The sequence below is a fragment of the Miscanthus floridulus genome, chromosome 10 (genome assembly GCF_019320115.1).
Source record: "Miscanthus floridulus cultivar M001 chromosome 10, ASM1932011v1, whole genome shotgun sequence".
Taxonomy (NCBI): domain Eukaryota; kingdom Viridiplantae; phylum Streptophyta; class Magnoliopsida; order Poales; family Poaceae; genus Miscanthus; species Miscanthus floridulus.
Window position 1 is genome coordinate 36,099,229 of NC_089589.1, and position 20,908 is coordinate 36,120,136.

Genomic DNA, 20,908 nt, shown 5'->3' on the forward strand with positions numbered 1-20,908 from the left:
GCCGCACCACGCAGCGCCGCCGCCGTGCCGCCCCGCTGCGCTGCCCCTGCCCGCCTCGCCTGCCCCACGGGCCACCTCCTAAGCGCACGTCAGCTGCCGGCCGCCCCACCGCCTTGAACCGCCCGCCGGCCCCGCCACCCGTGGCGCCGCGCCCGCCCCGCCCCGACCCACGGCCGACCGCGGCCGCCGCTCCAGCCAAGCGCGCGCGGAGCCTCGCCGCCTCGCCCTACGCCCGCCCTCCCACCCGTGGCCGCAACCGCCCGCCCCGCCACCCGTGGCCGCCGCAGGCCGCCGCGCCCGACCCACGGCCACCAGCGGCCGCCGCTCCGCCAGGCGCGCGGGAGCCGCGCGCTCGCCCCGCGGCCCTACCCGGCAGCGCCCCCCCAGGCCCCCTCCCCGACCGCGCCCGCGGCCGACCTGCGGCCGTGGCCTCGCGGAGCAACTCCCTGAGCCGCGGAAAGGCCGCCTACCCGGCCGCTGCCCGCGGGCAGACCCTCCCCGGCCGTGCCGCTCGCGCACCCGCGCCCCTCCTCCACGGCGGTCCCCCACCGCCCCGGCCAGATCCCGACTGGCCGGCCGCAGCCGCCAACCCCGGGGCCAGCAGGCCACTCCAGGTGCCCCTGCTCCCTTGCCTCGCAGCCGAGCAGCGCACAGATGTTCTCGCAATTTCAGGTAAGTGCCGTTTCATTTGTGTGTTCACTCGTTTAACACATGATCTACCTTGCCTTAACATTTGTGGGTGTAATATTGCAGGAGCAGATCGCACAAATGCAGGCCTACCAAGAGGCCCAGGAAGCGAGGCAGGAGGCACTACGTCAGAGCAGGAGGCACTACATCAGCAGCAGATGCTGGCACTTTCGCAGCACTACCAGCGCCAGCTGACAGACCTGACCGGCTACTTCCGGTCCCAGATGCCGGGAACGGACGAGCCTCCTGCCTCGCTCTTCGCTCCACCAGAAGTTCCACTGTCTGCTCCTGCTCCTGCTCCTGTACCTTTTCCAGTGAGTATATTTGTCTGTTGCTTTAGCTGGTACGCCCATCATGCAGGTACAATTACATCAATTGGCTTTTGTGCAGGCACAGTCGGCAGGTTCGAACCGACTCCAGGTGCTAGCCCTCCACTGGGTCCTTCTCCACCCTACCAAGCTTACCCGACCTACCCCACGCAGCCGTACATGTACCCTCCACCGTCAGGGGTACTCCTCGTGGCCGCCTTTCCCGACGCAGCAGGGGCACTCCGGCCGGCAAGCGTCACAGCGCGAGAACAGGTGGAACTACGGTACGTCTTCGCAGTCGGGTTGGCGTCTGTATGAGCACGGTGGTGGCTCTGGGACCCTGGGGACGACGCACAGAGCTAGGTATCTTTGCTTCTCGCTTTTGGACCTTCATCGATGAACGTGTGGCACATTGGACATGTTATGTGCATGTTGGACTTGTATGGATTCGTTTTGGACATGTATCGTTGTATTTCGGGACCTTTATGTATGGATTCATGTGAAAACTGAATTTTATTGTTAAATGCGCTGTTTCGGTGATATTATTGTGAATTACTGTGTTTCAAATGTGATGTGTATGCAATATGTGGCTTAAATGTGGTTAAAATGCAACTGAAATGAGGAAAAAAAATTGAAAAAAAAAATTGGTTCCAGCTTTGCCGACAGAAACAGTCGGCAAAGCTGGGTTCCCTGACCACGGATTCCAGCTTTGCCGACAGGATTACAGGGCAGTCGGCAAAATGACCAAAGCTTTGCCGACAGCCCTGACCGACGGCTGTCGGCAAAGGCTTTGCCGACAGCCACTGTGCAGCGGTCGCAAAGTCTTTGCCGACAGCCGTTAGGTCAGGCTGTCGGCAAAGCCTCGGTCAGGGTTGACGGCGCCGTCAGCGTTTGCCGACTGTACAGCTGGCTGTCGGCAAAGGCTTTGCCGACAGCTTGACACGTGGCTGTCGGCAAAGAAGTCATTGCCGACTAATTCTTTGCCGACAGATCTTTGCCGACAGCCACGTGGAGAAACGGTCGGCAAAGCCTTGCCGACAGGAAAACTGCCTTGCCGACTGCTTTCGGCTGTAGGCAAAGGACCTGTTTCCTGTAGTGCCTGTCTTGTTGTATGAACAATGGTCTCCTACTTTCCTGCCTGTGATATCCGTTTCACACTCAGTACGTCTTTCGTCTTGCCTGGTTGTCGTCTCTTGGTTTCATCTGCGTTCGTTCGATCTACTAGCACGTACTAAGCGCTATCATGTCCACTTGCCAATGCGCTCTCTCTAGATCCATCACTTGACGAACTCGCCGCTGAAGCACTTCATTCGCCGTGTCAGTTGATGGAACACGATTCAGTAAGTACAAGCCTACCATGTCCCCTATCCTGATTCTCGACGAGATCCCGATGCAATGACAGTGTCCAAACCTAATGTGAGTCAATCGATGTTTCGGTTGTTACTAACCTTGATGTATTTCTATTTGATTTGCCCCTGCAGACTACTTCTTTACAGTCGCCCATTCGTCCCCCATTCCCACTCAGTAGATCTTTGCTTGCTCCAATTGTTTCCGTATTTTGCCTGTTCAAATCGCATCAACCTGCTCACACTCGGCTCTTGACAGGAGTCCAATCGTGGAGATTTGCATTCTGTTGCCTCCGTCGATCCCAACTTGGATCAGCATAATGAGGTGCGCGTAACCTAGCTTCTTCTTCGTTGTCTCTCCGTTTTTTATCGCCTCCCCCACCCCCTCTTCCCGGCTATTAAATCATGTATCGTTTGTAATCACCGCCCGTCGTTAGTTATCCATTTTCTTTTCTAATAATACTTATTCATACGCATGCAGCAACGCCCAAACATTCCCCAACCTGCTCCTGGAGTTAACGCCGGCAGTACATCAGCTCATTCTATTCTGTTGGTTTAGATCACAGTTCTGATCATCTCGTTGCTCAGTGAGGCTTATCCATGATAGATATTATTGCTACATTCGGCCCAGAAAAGGTGCAGCTGGTACGGTCTATCGGTTTTGAAGGTCTCCTGCACCTACCACACTCAAGCAGATCAATCTACGGTTTTCCACCTGGCTCATGAGTAGAGTAGATGAATTGTCGCACACATTATAGCAGATGGATCACGTATCATTAAATTTCAATAAGGTTGATGTTGCTAGGGTATTTGGAATCCATCTGCTGGAATGAGCATTTTTTCCAAGCCGGCAAATATACAGTGCTGCATCTCAGATTTGTCCCCCTGACGCCCCCCTAAATGCTAAACACTTTCGTAGTATTAAGGTAGCCCAAGGCATGTCTCTCGAGAGATTGAAGGTCCTATGAGTGCAATTGAGCGATGAGTTTCAGCAGCATTTGTTGTTTTTGTACTGTCAATGCTTCTCGCCCCCTGCGCAAAGCATGATCGAGTGTCTCCGATGACTACATGCACGCAATTCAGAATCCTGCCAAATCAGGTCTACGACTGGGCTGATGTATGTACTTCGCCGCTTACTTGATGCTGTTGCAAAGTTGAAGTCAGATATTGCTAACAATGTCAAAGTCCCCTATATTTATGGGTGCTCACTGTTTCTACCGGTACACTCTTTTTATTAGAGCTTTCTTGTATTCCATGCTAATAAGCATTTATCTCTTCTGATAGGTTTCCCATCATCATCTTCATCCTTCCTTAATTTTGTCATTCACCTATTTTTTCATGCAGGTCCTTTACCTGGACAGTATTGATCTAGGACTACCACTACCAGATTCACCTTCTTTGCCGAGTGCCTCAGGCACTCGGCAAAGGCCGATATACACTCGGCAAAAGCCTTTGCCGAGTGTTAACACTCGGCAAAGCCTTTGCCGAGTGTTACACTCGGCAAAGGACGTTCGGATAAACAGTTTATTCAGCAAAGACCTCTTTGCCGAGTGCACTTTATCGGGCACCTCGGCAAAGCCTTTGCCGAGTGCTAATCTGACACTCGGCAAAGAAAGTCGCCGTGACGGCGAGCGCCACCGTGACGGCGGCTTGCCGAGTATCTAGGTCAAGCACTCGGCAAAGGGTCGCCGCTTTGCTGAGTGTCGTTGACTCCGACACTCGGCAAAGGTGGCCACTGTTGCCGAGTGCCCCTAGCAAGGACACTCGGCAAAGGTAGCCTATTTGCCGAGTGTCCTGTCAAGACACTCGGCAAACATGCAACCTTTGCCGAGTGCCTGGCCCGTGGCACTCGGCAAAGCATGTTCCCAGGTAGTCACTTTGCCGAGTGTCTGAAAACAGCCTTTTTTATTTGTTTTACATCCCATCCAAACAAACAGAAGATATATATAACAAACATCACCAACATCACATATATATCATCAACAACACATATATATCACCAACACCACATATATATCACAAACGTCACATATATATCACAAACGTCACATGTCTCACAATATATCACAAATAAGTTCACAAGTAATCCAAGTGCTCCATCATCTACAACCACAATTGCAAATAGAAGTACCATTAACAACTACAAGTATCATCACTAAGATGGCCAATAAGACTGATTTGGTAAAACATTTGGCACCCATCTACCCAAAGCAACTAGTGCTAGCTAAACATTTACTACCGGCAACAATACTGAACAAAGCATGTTCGGTGGGGCTCTTCTTCGGTCCACTGGAGTGAATTCTTTTCCACATACTTCATCACCTGTCATATTCAAAACAGTCAAAACCGTCATCCTCAGGTGAAGACCTAAAACAGCATCTATGTGAGCTACACAGGAGAATGTTAAACATAGAATTTTAAGACCTAAGTAGCATTCAAATAACATTGTCCTATGAAGGAAAATTTCTTATAGCATTCAGATAACAAAATCCTATATGAGGTAAAAGACAGAACAGTAGTTGCTGGGCAACATCTCAGAACAACAACACTTTTAGATATTGTAAGAACTTTTCACTTCTGGTTATAACAGCAACATTTTTTTTACTCTGAGAAACAGAACACATAAAAATATACATAGATTAACTCCTATGCTTTCCTTGTGCCATACTTGAGATAAAAATGTACAGAGCTCACACTTGAGAGAAAAGAGTTCACATTTTCTCTGAAATCAAGTTCACAGAACAACACCAATAGGTCTAAAATCAGGTTAAGAGAACAGCTACAGGTCTGAAATCAAGTTCACACTTGAGAGAAAATAGTTCACATTCTATCTAGGTAGCCATAACTGCAAGAAATAGGACCATGTGAAATTCACCATCCAAAGTAACATAATTTAATTGTTTGGAAAGGTAAAACAGCAAGTAACACTTCATGGCAGCAACAGACATGGTAAAATTCTTAGCTAACTAAAGGAATATTTCTGAAACATAGTGTCTGTTGTTCTTTGTACCCTTGGCCAGATTATTGTTTGTTATAAGCCAGTCCCAACACAGTTCCCTTGACAGCCTAACTAAAACAGGGGCACGTATACATATTAGAAGTTGTTCCATAATTGGTATTTGGCCATGCTCTACACAACAAACAATAATCTCTAACTGCTTAAAAAAAGGGCAGACCCAGTGCCGGAGGCTCCCACATGAGTGGGGTTTGGGGAAGGGATAAACCGAGACAAGCCTTTCCTCCGCAAAATCTACGGAGAGGCTGCTTCGAACCCACGACCTAGTGACTCAGTGAGACAGCTCTCACCACTGCACCAGGTCTGCCCTTCTAATCTCTAATTGCTTGCAATATAATAAAAAGATGAGTGAAAAAACATTACACTTACTTTTACGATGAACTGATGAAAACGACAAAGATACATCTACTTCACCATGCTTTGGTTGGCACTGCTCTGTTCAAACAGTTTATACCGAAGAGAATTCAGGCGTCAAACTGCAACAAAGTAGAAAAAAATGGGGTTGCCTTCCCAAATAACTTTGCACAAGCAAATAGTAGCGGCAGTGATCAATCTAGGGATAATGCTAGCTAGACACACTGACTGGTTACATAAATCAAATGCACAAATTAAGTATACCACCAGACCTTCGACCTCTAAATGAACACATATATTTGAAAATTAGGCAAAGACACGATATCTTGTCTCTAAAAGTATTGTTGAAACAATCAACTCAGAGCACACTTATCTGTGTTCTTGTAGAGCATTTCTCTCATCTGTTCAGAAGCTCTGCTTTTACCACGAAGCTCTGCTTTTACCATGAACCACAATATCTTGCGCTTTGATCCAACCTGCACAGAACGCTCGCTAGCTTAGAAAGAGGTTTGAGTTTCAGCACAGTACGGACAAGAAAGATACCCTATGCACTGAAGCTCCCATAAACCCCTGTTCCTCCCAAATCCAAACCCTAGTAGCAAAAAATCCCCAAAATCCTGAGCCAACCCCAACCCTAAGATTAGCTAAGACCTTTTTTCGCTTACCATAACATGTCACCGGGCTCAGCCTTGGCCCTGTGCTAACTCGGCGATGACCACAGAAAGGAGCTGCGCCGCCGCCCTTCTCCTGTGCGCGCACGGTCCTCCCGCTCAAGGCGCCACCCGATGGACCGCTCAACGGTGCCGCGTGCGGCCGCACGCGTGCGCCGGCGAGGGGCGCCCGGGCGGTACCACCAACTCCTACTCCGCACTTGTCCTCTCCGGCGACGGCCCATGCGGCGGCTGGCTGAGAGTGCGTGGGAGGCGGAGGCGAGGAAGAACAGAATGTAGCTAGGGTTTGCCAGGCTGTGGGGTTTTTTGTTCTCGCGAAATCTAAGCTCGACCGTCGATCTCCTTCGGGCGGTGAAGATCAGCCCTCCGTGTTAGCTGAGCTGGCGGGGGAGAAATGGCCCAAAGGGTTGTTTCCCGCAAGATAGCACAAAAATTTCTTTGCCGAGGGTTATTTTTTTTGACACTCGGCAAACTATATTTTTTTTTACTTTTGACCTCCAAACTTTTTCTGCAGTCCTCATACAATACCTGGTGCTCCATGTTCCAATGTGGCACATTTCTCGGACTTTTTCTATATTTCTTTAATTTATTTCATTTAATTGAATTTTCTTGGATAATTCAAATTATAACGGCTAGTCATTCGAATAATGAAAAAATGAATGGGAAAATGATATTCATGTTATTTAGTATAATGTGAGGCCGTATCCAAGAACAGACCACAAATTTCGAACATCTTGTTCACGAAACATGACCACGAACTTGCGGTCGAGTTGTTTTTAAATTCTATAAAAAGCAAACAAAGACCAAAAATCTTGAACCTTGTCGAGATGTCATGATATCATATGTGGAGGCTGTGATAAAAAATTGAGGAGGTTTCACGCAAGTTTGTCACGTACTATGCGCACGTTATCACATGTGGAGATGTCCTGGTTTGTAAGCATCATACGTGACAACGGTGCACCAAACCTTCTCAATTTTTTATCATAGCCTCCACATACGATATCACAACATCTCAACAAGTTTCATGATTTTCGGACTTCGTTTGCTTTTTATAGAATTTAAAAACACTTCGCACGCAAGTTCGCAGTCATGTTTCATGAACAAGATGTCCGAAATTTCGGGTTCGTTCCTGAATACGGCCTCACACTACACTCAGTAACATGATTATCATTTTTTGAATCATTAAATTCCATTATTCGTACCACGTGCAGTTCAAATTTATATTTTTTGAAAAAATTCAAGTAAACTAAATAAAGTAACTAAATATATCAAAAAGCCACAAAAAAATCTCCAAATTCTAACGAGGAGTTCCTGGTACTTTAAAAGGGCTACACAAAATATTTGGAGGCCAAAAATAAAAAAAAACTTTGCCGAGTGCCGAGGCATGGCACTCAGCAAACGGGGGGTCTTTGTCGAGTGCCAAGAATAAGGCACTCCGCAAAGAGGGTTTTGATTTTTTTAAAAAAAATTCCTCTTTGCCGAGTGCCTTCGCATGGGCACTCGGCAAAGACATTTCGAAAAAAAATCTTTGCCGAGCGCCGTGTCAGGGGCACTCGGCAAAGTATTTTTTTAAAAAAATCTTTGCCAAAGTGCCGGATCTAGGACACGTGGCAAAGAATTTTTAAAAAAAACCTTCTTTGCCGAGTTGCTAGGCCAGGTGGCGCTCGACAAAGAGGGCGGTTAAAAAAAATTAAAAAACCCTTTGCAGAGTGCCAGATTGGGGGCACTCCGGCAAAGGGGGGATTTAACCCCCCTCCCGACGAGCGTGCCCAGCACCCCGCACACACGACACACGCAACGCGCCACTAACCCGCTCACCCGCGGCCGGCCACCGGCCCGCGCCGCCGTGCGCCACGCCCTTCCCCCGGCCGGCCCGCCCCCGTTCACGCCCCGCGGACCGCCCGCCCCGACGCCGCCCGTGGTCGACCCCCTTCCCGAGCTCCGGCTACCGCACCGACCCGACCCCGACGCCGCCCGGGACCGACCCCGACGCTGCACTTGTGCCCCTACCCCCCGTGCTCTATGTCAGGTATGCCTTCTCTCTTGTTGTTGTCGTGGCAGTGATAGTTGTAGTAGTATTTGTTGTACTAGTAGTGCTAGTGGTAGTAGTAGTATTAGAAGTGTGGTAGTAGTAGTACAAATAGTGGTAGTAGTAGTAGTAGAATTAGTGGTAGTAGTAGTAGAAGTAGTGGTAGTGGTAGTAGTAGAACTAGTGGTAGTAGTTGTAACAATAGTGGTAGTAGTAGTAGAATTAGTGGTAATAGTAGTAGCAATAGTGGAAGTAGTAGTAGAAGTAGTGGTTACTACTTGGATATTCTTCTGCATGGATTGATATCCAAACTACATGGCTTCTCTTGAGACCTATGTGCTTGTCGGCCATTGTGTTGTTGTTTTTTTGCAGGTTTGGAAACCTCACCGTGCAGGGGAGGTTCTGCCGATTTTTTTTTTAAATGACAGTATTTTGTTCCATTTTGTAGAGAAGAGCCCGTCAGAGCCGAGTCGGAGTTCCCGTCGCCGTGCCGGTCTGCCTGCACCGCGTCGCCTCGACTGCATCGACCCGCCACGGCCCCGCTAGCCTGACTCCGCCGCCACCCTAGGTATAACCCCTCTTTCCGTATCATGGTCGTAGATCACGTTAACCCAGTTAGGCGTTCCCGTTCGAAGAGATACGGTTGGAGGTATGAAGATCTTTTGCATATCTATGACCGTATCTGTTTTGGATTGTCCACGTTTTTTGGACAGCCCGCGGATGCGTAGATGGGTTAGTTTCCATGGTCTGCTCTGGTCCGAGACAGAGTTTCAGCATCACCTCCCTGTTGTTCTCCGGATACGCACTCTTCTTTAGCAGGACGTGTATTTGGAGAACAGCAGGGAGGTGTTGCCGAAATTCTATCTCAGATAGGAGTAGAGCATGGAAACTAACCTCATCTACGCATCCGTGGGTGGGATTAGGACCTATCCTCACCTATTAGACAGTAGGAACACCATGTAGATGCAATTGATGGTTACATTACTCGCTGATACATATTGTTAGAGGATGGATGACCGTCAGTGGAGTGTACATGGACTGGAGAAGCAAAGTGATTACACCACAGAATGGATGAACAAGACCGATGCTTTCTTGAACAGTGCATTTGGCAAGGCTGCTAAAGGACATTGCCTAGTTTTGTGTCCCTGTAGCAAATGTGGAAACAGGAGAAGGGTTAACAGGTGGAAATGGGTAAACATCTTGTGAAGAAGGATTTACGCCGGACTACACCCGGTGGGTCCACCATGGTGAAGCCCATCATATGGGGAGAGGAGGTGGTGAGACCATGGGTGGAGGCTTTTGAGTGCTGATGTGGGGTAGCAGACATGTTAGATGACTTTCACCAAGGACAGTTCGATGAGGGACATGAGAAGGAGGAGATGGAGGTAGCCGCACAGGCGTTCTACGACATGATGGACTCGGCACAGAAACCCCCTTCACGAACTGTTCAACGGTGTTCTCAACTGGATGCCATTGGATGGCTTAATGGGGTTGAAGTCCGAGTTAGACTTGAGTCGAGAAGGCTTCGATAAGATGTTGGCCATGATTGGCACCCTGCTTCCAGAGGGCCACATTCTGCCAAAGAGCATGTACGAGTCACAGAAACTGCTTCGTGCACTTAAGATGTCGTATGAGCAGATACATGCTTGTCCGAAGGGTGTGCTCCTATTTAGGAAAGAACACTGAGCATGCAAAGTTCTATCCAAAGTGTAAATCCTCTAGGTACCTAGAGGTAGACTCTGATGATGGCCAGAAGAGGCAACTTACGATCCCCATGAAAATCCTATGGTACCTTCCGTTCCTACCTGAGGATCCAACGGCTATACATGACCGAGGAATCCGCGAAACAGATGACATGGCACAAAAAATGGCAAACGGTACAATGCCTAACAAGATGGTACATCCATCCGATGGTGAAGCTTGGATCCGCTTTAATGACAAACGTCGTGACAAAGCAGATGAGGCTCGTAATGTATGTGTCATGCTGGCAACAGATGGGTTCAATCCTTATGGAATGATGGCTGCCCCATACACATGTTGGCCCATCTTCGTTATCCCCCTAATCTCCCCCCGGTGTCTCCTTTCAACGACATAACATATTCTTGTCATTGATAATTCCTGGACACCCAGGGAGTAATACGGGTGTGTTCATGGAGCCCGTGTTTGATGAATTGGTCCGTGCTTAGGACGAAGGGGTATGGACATACGATCGAGCTACAAAGACAACCTTCAAAATGTACGTTTGGTACCACTTCTCCCTTCATGACTTCCTGGCGTATGGTGTATTCTAGGCCTGGTGTGTTCACGGGAAGTTCCCATGCCCACTATGCAAGGAAGGTGTGAAGTTCATTTGGTTGCAGAAGGGTGGCAAGTATTCATCGTTCGACAGACATCGTCAATTTCCTACCTCTTGACCATCCATTTAGACAAGACATCAAGAACTTTATGAAAGCTGTCAAAGTGACAAACCCCGCACCGCGGATGATGACTGGTGCCAAGGTTCATGCTCAGATAGATGCTCTCGTGCCCAATGAAGAAGGTGGTTTTGTGGGATATGGTGAGCAACATATGTGGACTCATATATCGGGCATGACGAGGCTCCCCTATTTCGATGACCTTCTTCTACCACATAACATTGATGTAATGCACACTGAAAAGAATGTCGCCGGGGCACTTTGGGCAACACTCATGGACACTGAAAAATCTAAGGACAACCCTAAGGCTAGAGTGGACCTGGCAACGTTGTGCGATAGACCAAATCAAGAGATGCAGCCTCCTAGTCATGGCAAAACCTGGAGAAGGCCTAAGGCCAATTTCGTCTTGAAAAAGGACCAAAGGAGAGAAGTACTTGAATGGATCAAGACGCTAATGTTCCCTGATGGGTATGCATCGAATCTAAAGAGGGGAGTGAACTTAGGCACTCTGCGAGTCAACGGGATGAAGAGTCATGACTACCACATATGGATTGAGCAGCTTCTTCCGGCGATGGTTTGAGGCTATGTCCCGGAGCATGTCTGGCAAGTGCTGGCAGAGTTGAGCTACTTATTCCGCCAGCTTTGTGCCAAGGAGCTCTCTCAGACCGCCATTGATGACTTGGAAAAAGCGGCACTGTGTTGCTCTGTAAGTTGGAGAAGATCTTTCCACCCGGCTTCTTCTTGCCGATGCAGCATTTGATTGTGCACCTCTCGTATGAGGCACGGATGGGGGGGCCCATGTAGGGCCGTTGGTGCTATCCAATCAAGAGATGTCTGAAGACTCTTCGCAAAAAATGTAGAAATAAATCCAAAATTGAGGCTTCCATTATAGAGGCATACATTTTACAGGAGGTGTCAAACTTCATAGAGAAATACTACACTGAGAACCTTCCTAGCGTTTATAATCCACCCCCTCGTTACAATGCTGGTGAAAATGAGTCGAACCTCAGCCTTTTCCAAGGGCAACTCGGAAGCGCAAGTGCATCGACCACTAAGCAATTGAAAAATGAAGAGTGGCGTAGTATCATGCTATATGTGTTGACCAACCTTATCGAGGTGCAGCCGTTCATTGGGTAAGTTCTGAACGAACTTGTTTCATTTCGCCGTATGTCCTTGTTTCTTTGTCCAACCCCCTTGTTTCTCGTTGGTACAGGGAATTTCTTCATCAAATCCTAGGCATGGATCAAGGCAACCTACCCCGCAAGAAATGATACCCTTCTTTCACAGGGTGCGGGACTAGGGAGCCCCGATTTCATTTGTTGGTTCAAACAGAAAGCCCAAACTGATGCGCCTATAAGTGACGAGCTGAGACAGGATTGCAAACGGCTGTGCCAGTTAGGGTCAAGTCATTTACCGGTTATGGCGTGAATGTATATCGTTTTTCACACAGCAAGCTACGAGCAGAGTCGGCCCAATCGAAAAACCACAAACAGCGGAGTTGTTACCCCGGCACTGATGGACTCGACTATTATGGAAGAATTGAAGAAATCTACGAACTATCATTCTATGGTTCCAAACCTCTTACTCCTGTCATATTCAAATGCCACTGGTTTCATCCTAGAGTAACGAGACGGACCCCTAAGCTTGGGCTAGTCGAAGATTCGACAGGATTCCGTCTATCCAGGAAAAGATGTCTACATTGTGGCTCAACAGGCCGTCCTAGGTTTATTATACGTCATACGCGTGCAAAGACTGCCGAGCATCTTAAGGGTTGGTCTATTGTGCACAAGGTATCGCCACATGGTAAACTACCTGTCCCAAATGATGAAGATTACAACTTCAACCCAAACACATATGATGGAGAGTTCTATCAAGAAGAGGGACTACAAGGGAGGTTTGACATAGACTTAACCGAAGAGATAGGAATGGAAGTAGACAATGAAAGGGATGATGACGAGGACGCTGGAGACGAGGTGCGAAATCTGAAGGACATACAAATGCTTGAGCGATTACGTTTAGGCAATGACAATTGAAGACAACATTCCTCCTTCGGATAGTGTTGATGAGTTGGACAATGTTGATAGTGATGACGAGACCTATGATCCAGCTAATCTCAATCATGAAGATTATTTCTAATACATGTAATACTATGTTTTTTGTAATTATGTTTTGTTCATTTTTGCAATATTTCTAATACATGTATTACTATGTTTTTTGTAATTATGTTTTGTTCATTTTGCACCTATTTCTAATTATGTCTTGTTTTTCTTTTTGATTGCAGGTGATTGAACAAAGATGGCGGCCACCGTCATAGATCCGTGAACTCGATTTACCAAAGACCAGCCTGGCTAGCAGGAGGAGGCAGAGGGATCGGACAGGAGGAGGAGGAGGACCGCTAGGACGCAGGAGGGGGTCGTCTCCTCCCACCGCTGGTGAGGAGGAGCTGGAGGAGGAGGTGGCGCCCCGTGACGAGTTGACGAAAGGAGCTGGTTCGCAGATGGAAGAGGTGGAGGGACCGCACGAGGACGACGGAGTTGGAGGCGGCAGGCACGGGTTCCGCTTCCTCCGACTCCTCTTCAAGTGTCTACTTGTGAGGTCCATGAGCCTCCCACAGGTTCTGCTTCCTCACCAAAGCCCCAGTGATTCGCCCTGAAGGGCAAAAGTAAGTAACCTTTATATGTTATCACCACTACTTCATATGATATGATGAAAAAAACTAATAATTTTTCTTAATCACTTATGCAGGAACTGGGTGGTTGTGTCAGGTGGTAGCGCACGGCTAGTCAACGGCATCCTGGGTCTTCTGTGCAGGCAACACTCCCCAGCATTGTCATGTACGCATCGAAGATGAAGCCGGCCTACTCATTTGACCACTACACCGTCGCCCTCGATGCGGAGTACCCCAACAAGGCGGCGCAGGTGAAGGCAGAGTTTTGGGTAAGTCTCCCTCGCACAACATTGCTCAATACGTCGCATTCATTGGACTTTTCTTGAAATAATGAATGGATACATCGCTTTTGTATGCAGACTTATTACAGATGCGAGGAGGGATTTGAGGCCAGGGCGGAGCAGGTGACTACCAAAGCCTGTAAAAAACTCATCACCGACATGCATCACGAGGTGCGCATCCAGGCCATCATAACCTACTACGGGTCGAAGCTTGGAGAGAGGAAAACCAAGAAAGACACAAGAGAGATGCAGCTAACCAGGGAGCAGTACCTTGAGGTAAATGAAGAACATCAATATTGATTCGTTTTGAGATTAAGTTGGTTTAATTTGATCTTCTTATATGTCCAATACTTGATGACGTGTAGATGATTCCCTGGTGGTGCCAAGCGTATCCCGAGTGCTGGGCGATGATGGTGGAGAGGTGGTTCACGGAGGAGTACCTCAAGATGCACAGGGATGCCCGGGACCGTCGTTTGCAGATGCAAGGTCCAGCACACCATCAAGGCAGCCGCAGCCTCACCGGATACAAACAAGCATGGGTACGCGAATTCATTTATCTATTGTGACGCTCAGTTCTGCCTGATTTCTAATCATCGTGCTGTCTTTCTCGCAGTCGGCGTCACATAGTGGCCAGGCTTGCTCGGACTTCTAGGCATGGTGTATGGCCCACAAGGGCAAGGCGACGTCCGACGTCTCCTTCAACCTGGAGGACCCGCCCGAGGCATACACGAACCCGAGCGTCCACTCCCGCATCAGTGAGTACACTGAGGTGGCGAGGTCGCTCCTGGGCCAGACCATGATCCGAGCACCCTAGGACTTCGATAGGAGAGGCCGTCATGAGGGCGGGGCAAGGTAAGGAAGCATGGGCGGTTCTGGCTTGGCGACAGGCGTCATCGACACGACCTCTACTCCCTCTCTCTCCTAGATCCGAACACAGAGCACGAGCGAGAGCCCGGCCATTTGCACACGGACCGACCGCTACATAGCACGGGTCGACGCACTCGAGGTTATTTCATGTTTTACTCGTCATACATTGATCTTTACACACCTTAATTAGCTTTGCATTACTGAAACATTGGAGTGAAATATTGCAGGCCCGGCTGGAACAAGAAATGAGGCAACGTTCAGGAGTTGGAGGCCAGGCAGCAGAGGATGCCGGCCCAGCTGGAGGCCGAGCGGCTGAGCGGAGGCCGGCGGGCCGAGCTGCAGCCCAGGCGCAGAGGCTAACGGACATTACGGAGTTCCTACAAGGGCTTGGGCAACGTGTGGGCTTCTCTCTGCCAGCTGGGCTGTTGGTTCCACCTCTGCCTCCACGTCCTGCAGCTCCAGCTACTCCTGTGAGTATGAAAGTTTTTTACTTTCGCTTGTGCTTTGCTTGTATGGCCTCTACCTTCCTAGATTAGCTATCCAAATAATCTTGTCTCACATGCAATCTTTTCTCCTTTGTGCAGTCTCCATCTGACGGTGGTTCGAATAATCCACCTCATGCACCTCCGAATGATGGAACTGGGCCTTCACCACAGTCGCAGTGGCCGAGATGAGTGCACGTTGTATTTTTTTCATTTGTTGTTCACTTGGTGATGGACTTGTGATATACTTGTGATGCACTTGTGGACTTTGATGGACTTGTGGATTTATTTGGATGGACTTGAGCACTTATTATTATATATGTGATATATATTGTGATGGATGTGATATGTGCGGATGGATGTGTGGATGGATGAGATATATATGTGATGGATGAGATATATATGTGATGAATGAGATATATGATTGTATGAATTTATTTGTCATGATGGAATGTAAAAAAAATTAAAAATTGCCGTTTTGGGTCACTTTGCCGAGTGTTGCACTCGGCAAAGGACCCCGTTGCCGAGTGTCATGGTCACAGCACTCGGCAAAGCTGGAAAATGGACGCTTGAAAAACCATTTTTCCAGCTTTGCCGAGTGTCATTACCATGGCACTCGGCAAAGAATTTTTTTAAAAAAAATTCAAACTTTCCCGAGTGCCGGCCATAGGGCACACGGCAAAGAATTTAAAAAAAATTTAAACTTTGCCGAGTGCCGTAAGAGGGCACTCGGCAAAGAATTTTTAAAAAAAATTCAAACTTTGCCGAGTACCGGCCAGAGGGCACTCGGCAAAGAATTTTTTTAAAAAAAATTCAAACGTTGCCGAGTGCCGGCAAGAGGGCACTCGGCAAAGTTTGAAACTTTGCCGAGAGCCGGCCAATGGGCACTCGGCAAAGAATTTTTTTTAAAAAAAATCTTTGCCGAGTGCCTGCAGGGTTGGCACTCGGCAAAGCCACCATCAACGAGGTCGGCACCGTGACGGCCACTTTTCTTTGCCGAGTGCCCCTGGGGCTCTCGGCAAAGCCTTTGCCGAGTGCCCGATAAAAGACACTCGGCAAAGAGGACTTTGCCGATCAATTTTTTGCCGTGTGTTCTTTGCCGAGTGCAATTTGGGCCTTTGCCGGCAAAGAACCTAAATCCTGTAGTGGCGGTTGCCATGCAAGGGGTTCTCAACCGTCAGGAGGTTGACATTAGGGCTATTAATGCAATGGCTAGATTTTACTTGACCCTTAGGCCTGTAAAAGCCACCCGTTGCTTGGATCTGAATTCAAGGCCACATGTTGATGATCTTGGTCATACATTCTAGAGATCCATATGCGGCAACTCTTCGCCCCCACCCCAATCACCGTGGGATCTTGGTTGTAGTTACACTATTGATTTGGCAAAGGCGTCTGACATTCGTAAGAAGCTTAGTTTTGTTGAAGACGTTGATGAGTAAGTCCCTGGATCTTTTTTTGATGTTCTGACATGTACATCCTTTTATCTCTTCTGCTGCATCTCTGTAAAACCTTATGTTATTGCAACCCTGACTGTTACTCCTGAACATCCCTGCGCAATGCAGGCCATGGATTGCACACTTTTGCCCCAAATACATCGAAGTGATTACATGTGCCGTGAAGGCACAGTTTGTTGGACATTCTGAGTTCGAAATGGAATTGGTTGATGCTGTTATCCGCCGTCACTACCGGAAACTAGCTCTTTGCCGAGTGTTTTTATCTTTGCCGAGTGCATTCTTTTCGGACACTCGGCAAAGAAGTAAATTTGCCGAGTGTTTTTTTTTTTGTACACGGCAAAAAAGTAAAGTTTGCCGAGTTTTTTTTTTTTTTTTTGCACTCGGCAAACAAATAAGTTTTTCAAAGTACATCGGAACAAATTTAGAAAAACACATTATGGAAAAGAAGGAAGAGGAGGGAAAAAAAAGTTTACCGAGTGCCCCCAATCTGACACTCGACAAACACTGCTTTGCCGAGTGTCAGATCTAGAACACTCGGGAAAGCTCCTATACTATAACTCACGCACCCTGCCGCCGTCCCATGCACAAACGCACCCCGCCGCCGCCCCTCCCCTCCCTCCCTCTCCCGGCCCCTCCCATCAGAGGCTGACGGGGAAAAAAGGAGGCTCTTTGGCGTGATCCGGCGGCTCCGGATGCGGTGGCTGACCGTACAGGCGCACGCTGTGGCGGCTGCGCGCCTACTACGCCACGGCGATCAACGACCTCCTCGAGGGCGCCGCCGTCATCAGCTCCCTCCGCGGGCCAACCGCCGGCGCCAACTGCGCCTTCGGCACCGCGTTCGCGCCGGTCGTCACCGTCGGCCTCTGATGAGCTCTCATGGCTGGCTGGCTGCATGCATGCGGCGAGCCCGTATGGAGATCTGCTTGTATAGAGCCAATCTCTCTCGATCGCTCTCTCTCGTTTTCTATTGCTCGCTTTTCCTCGATCTCCTTCGTCCGCCGTGTTCTTTGCTAACAATTAGCACGCCAAATCTTGTTCATCTCTCCATGTGTACTATATGGCATCTTTCTGGATCGATCTCAAGAATCAGAAAGAGTACACAAACAAATAAAAGAAATAGAACTCTTTGTTTCAGATTTGCTTGATAATAATGCATATTTCCTATACGTACGTTTCTATTGATTGATAAAAAAATTCTAAAAGAGAAAAAAGGAGTTCTCTATTTGTCATTCTGCTGCGGGAGAGGCCAGTGCCCATGGAGCAGCGAAGGGGGAGAGAGACGAGGACGGGGAGCTCCCCGGACGCCGTGGCGTTGGGGCCCGGCGTCGTCAGAGGTGGGGGACGGGGAGCTAATCAGAGGCGCATCAGCGCCGGATCTCGCGGGGCAGGCCATGGCGCCGGTGGTGGCCGTGGTGGCGGGGTCCCGTCCTCGGCGTCGTCGTTGGCGGGAAGGGGGGCCGCGAGGAGCTTCCACATCGAGGGCGGCAGCGTGCGGGCATGGTAGCGGCCGCGGCGGCGTGGTGGTGGCGGCGGGCGGCGTGGTGTTGGCGGCCTGGTGGCGCGGGTTTTTTTTATATTTTTCGAAAATTCTTTGCCGAGTGTCGGTTTAGCACTCGGCAAAGTGTTTGCCGAGTGCTCGACAAAAAACACTCGACAAAGACAGCTTTGCCGAGTGCTCCACACAAAACACCCGGCAAAGACAGCTTTGCCGAGTCTTTGTTCGCCGAGTGCCGTTTGCCGAGTGTAACACTCAACAAAGCCTTTGCCGAGTGTTTTTTGGGCTTCGCCGTGTGTCCTAGACACACGGCAAAGCTACTGATTCTGGTAGTGCGTTATAAGCAGGTTTATGATGGTTTATATGTTCACGGAGGCCCTGCACGATGGAGGCATTTTGTCGAATCGGATTTCATGGTGTGTACACAGATAATCCCCCCTCTTCTTTTACGACTAAGTTTTACCCTTGATTCATACCATTGGTGCTATCAAATTTTTTTTTGACGGATCTTAATTTTCTACTTCATTGGTGTCTTGTTATTCATAATGTTCGTACTCCATTATCTGTACTTAATAGGTTTCCTTGCTCGCTGGCTGGTTTGATATATCCGATCCCGTAGTACGGTCACATTTCTGTGGTCGGCATATCCGTTATGATGTCACTGCTTGCCGTATTGTAAGTCGAACCTTCTGATTATATATACATATTTGCATTTTGCTGCTTTCATGCACCCTTACTGCCACTGCCCTGTCACGTTGTTGCATGTGTCTCATTCCAGTCCGTTTCAGTGAAATCTGCAGCTATTCACTGCGCCAGATTCTTACACTTGGAACGGGGACATTTTTACTGTAGGGGCGGCTGGAGTTGGGGGCGCCTCTACAGTGGGCGTCATCGGGCCCCAGCAGCCCAACCGCCCCTACAGATGGCACTGTAGGGGCGGCTGGTAACCTGAGCCGCCCTGGTAACTTGAGCCGCCCCTACAGTTGGGGTTGATCTGTAGGAGCGGCTCAATCACTAGCCGCCCCTGCAGTGCCCATTTGTCTTTTTTCAAATTTCAAAATTTGAAAGGTTCAAATTTAGTCAAATAACAAGATAACCAAAATAAAAGTTGTAGATATTGATGAGTTGAACAACTTTTGTGTTCATCACTTTTATATCTGAAATCATTTAGGGTTTTAAAATTTGGTTCGAACTTGTTAAATTTCATATTTCAAATTTTAAAATGTGTAAAACATTGTCACATCCAAATTTGATCAAACTTAAATGCTGAAGCATGATTTTAGAAAATTTTAGGAAAAAAAACCATCACATTTGTAGTTAGTACGAGGGAGAACAAACTAGTTACAAAGTTTACCCACAGATTAAAAAGAGAAATCACATTGTTCTAGATGATACTTACATGATCATAGTGAACAGTGTGATTTCTTTTTTAATCTGTGGGTCAACTTTGTAACTGTTTTTCTTCCTCATACTAACTCCAAATCTGATGATTTTTTTCCTAAAATTTTCTAAAATCATTCTCTATCAATTTATTTTGTTGGTTTTGTCAATATATACATATGAAAAGTTTTGAGCAATTTAAATTTTGAATTTCAAAAAAATGCAATTTAGATAAGATTTTGGTACCCAAATGATTTCAGCTAAAAAAGTGATAAATACCAAAGTTGAATAACTCATCAAGATCTACAACTTTTGTATTGGTCATTTCTTCATATGACAAAGTGGTAATGACATTGTTCACAAATGTGACACGTCTCTTATAAGGTTTTATAAATTATATGAGACATGTGTAAGATTAGTGAACAATGTGTGCTAAGAATTTATCAAATGAAGAAATGACCAAAATAAAAGTTGTAGATATTCATGAGTTGAACAACTTTGGTATTCATCACTTTTTATGTTGAAATCAATTTGGGTCTCAAATTTTTGGTTCGAACTTGTCGTTTTTTCAAAATTTCAAATTTTAAAGGTTCAAATTTTGGTCAAATGACAAGATGACTAAAATAAAAGTTGTAGATATTAATGAGTTGAACAACTTTGGTATTCATCACTTTTTATGTTGAAATCATTTGGGTCTCAAATTTTTGGTTCGAACTTGTAATTTTTTAAAATTTCAAATTTCAAAGGTTCAAATTTTGTCAAATGATAAGATGGACCAAAATAAAAGTTATAGATCTTGATGAGTTGAACAACTTTGTATTCATCACTTTTACATCTAAAATCATTTAGGGTTTTAAAATTTGGTTTGAACTTGTCAAATTTTAAAATATGTAGAACATTGTCACATTCAAGTTTGATCAAACTTAAATCCTGAAGCATGATTTTAGAAATTTTTAGGAAAAAAAACCATCACATTTGGAGTTAGTATGAGGGAGAACAACTAGTTACAAAGTTTACTCACAAACTCTACTATGTAGATCTTTCCGTGATGCGGCCAAGATTATTTTTTATACCGGCAGGAAGAGATTTCCGATATCCATTTCTTTCGTGCGCCAACAAATCCACGAATAAGTTCCACCACATCTCCATACCATCCTGTACACGGCGCTGGCAAGCGAATTAGCCACAACTTATGTAATTAGTTTTATAATTAGCTCAGATTTAGTCCTCCTAATTGATATCTAAAAATTCAATATGACAGGGACTAAAGTTTAGTCCTGGGATCCAAACACCCCCTAACTCTCGACTCCTGCTGGCTGCTCACTTGCACCACCATACCTATGTGTCTGCACGTATATACTCTAATGCCAGAACGTCTAAGATGGTATTTAAGGTTGTCATTTGTGTATGTTGTAGGATTGGGATGCTTTGCACTGATCCATGATGGTGTCTATGA

The 20,908-nt window shown here is 47.3% G+C and overlaps 2 long non-coding RNA genes across 2 annotated transcripts; one reads left to right on the top strand and one right to left on the bottom strand.

Moving 5' to 3' along the window:
- Positions 1-4,373: 4,373 nt before the first annotated feature.
- LOC136490013 (uncharacterized) lies at positions 4,374-6,052 on the bottom strand. The gene is made up of 2 exons (XR_010767474.1): positions 5,727-6,052; positions 4,374-4,663 (listed from the first exon to the last, which is right to left on the bottom strand). It is a non-coding gene; the product is annotated as an uncharacterized lncRNA (long non-coding RNA).
- A 7,925-nt stretch (positions 6,053-13,977) lies between these two features.
- LOC136490012 (uncharacterized) lies at positions 13,978-14,550 on the top strand. Its single transcript, XR_010767473.1, has 3 exons — positions 13,978-14,050; positions 14,140-14,313; positions 14,388-14,550. It is a non-coding gene; the product is annotated as an uncharacterized lncRNA (long non-coding RNA).
- Positions 14,551-20,908: the final 6,358 nt, after the last annotated feature.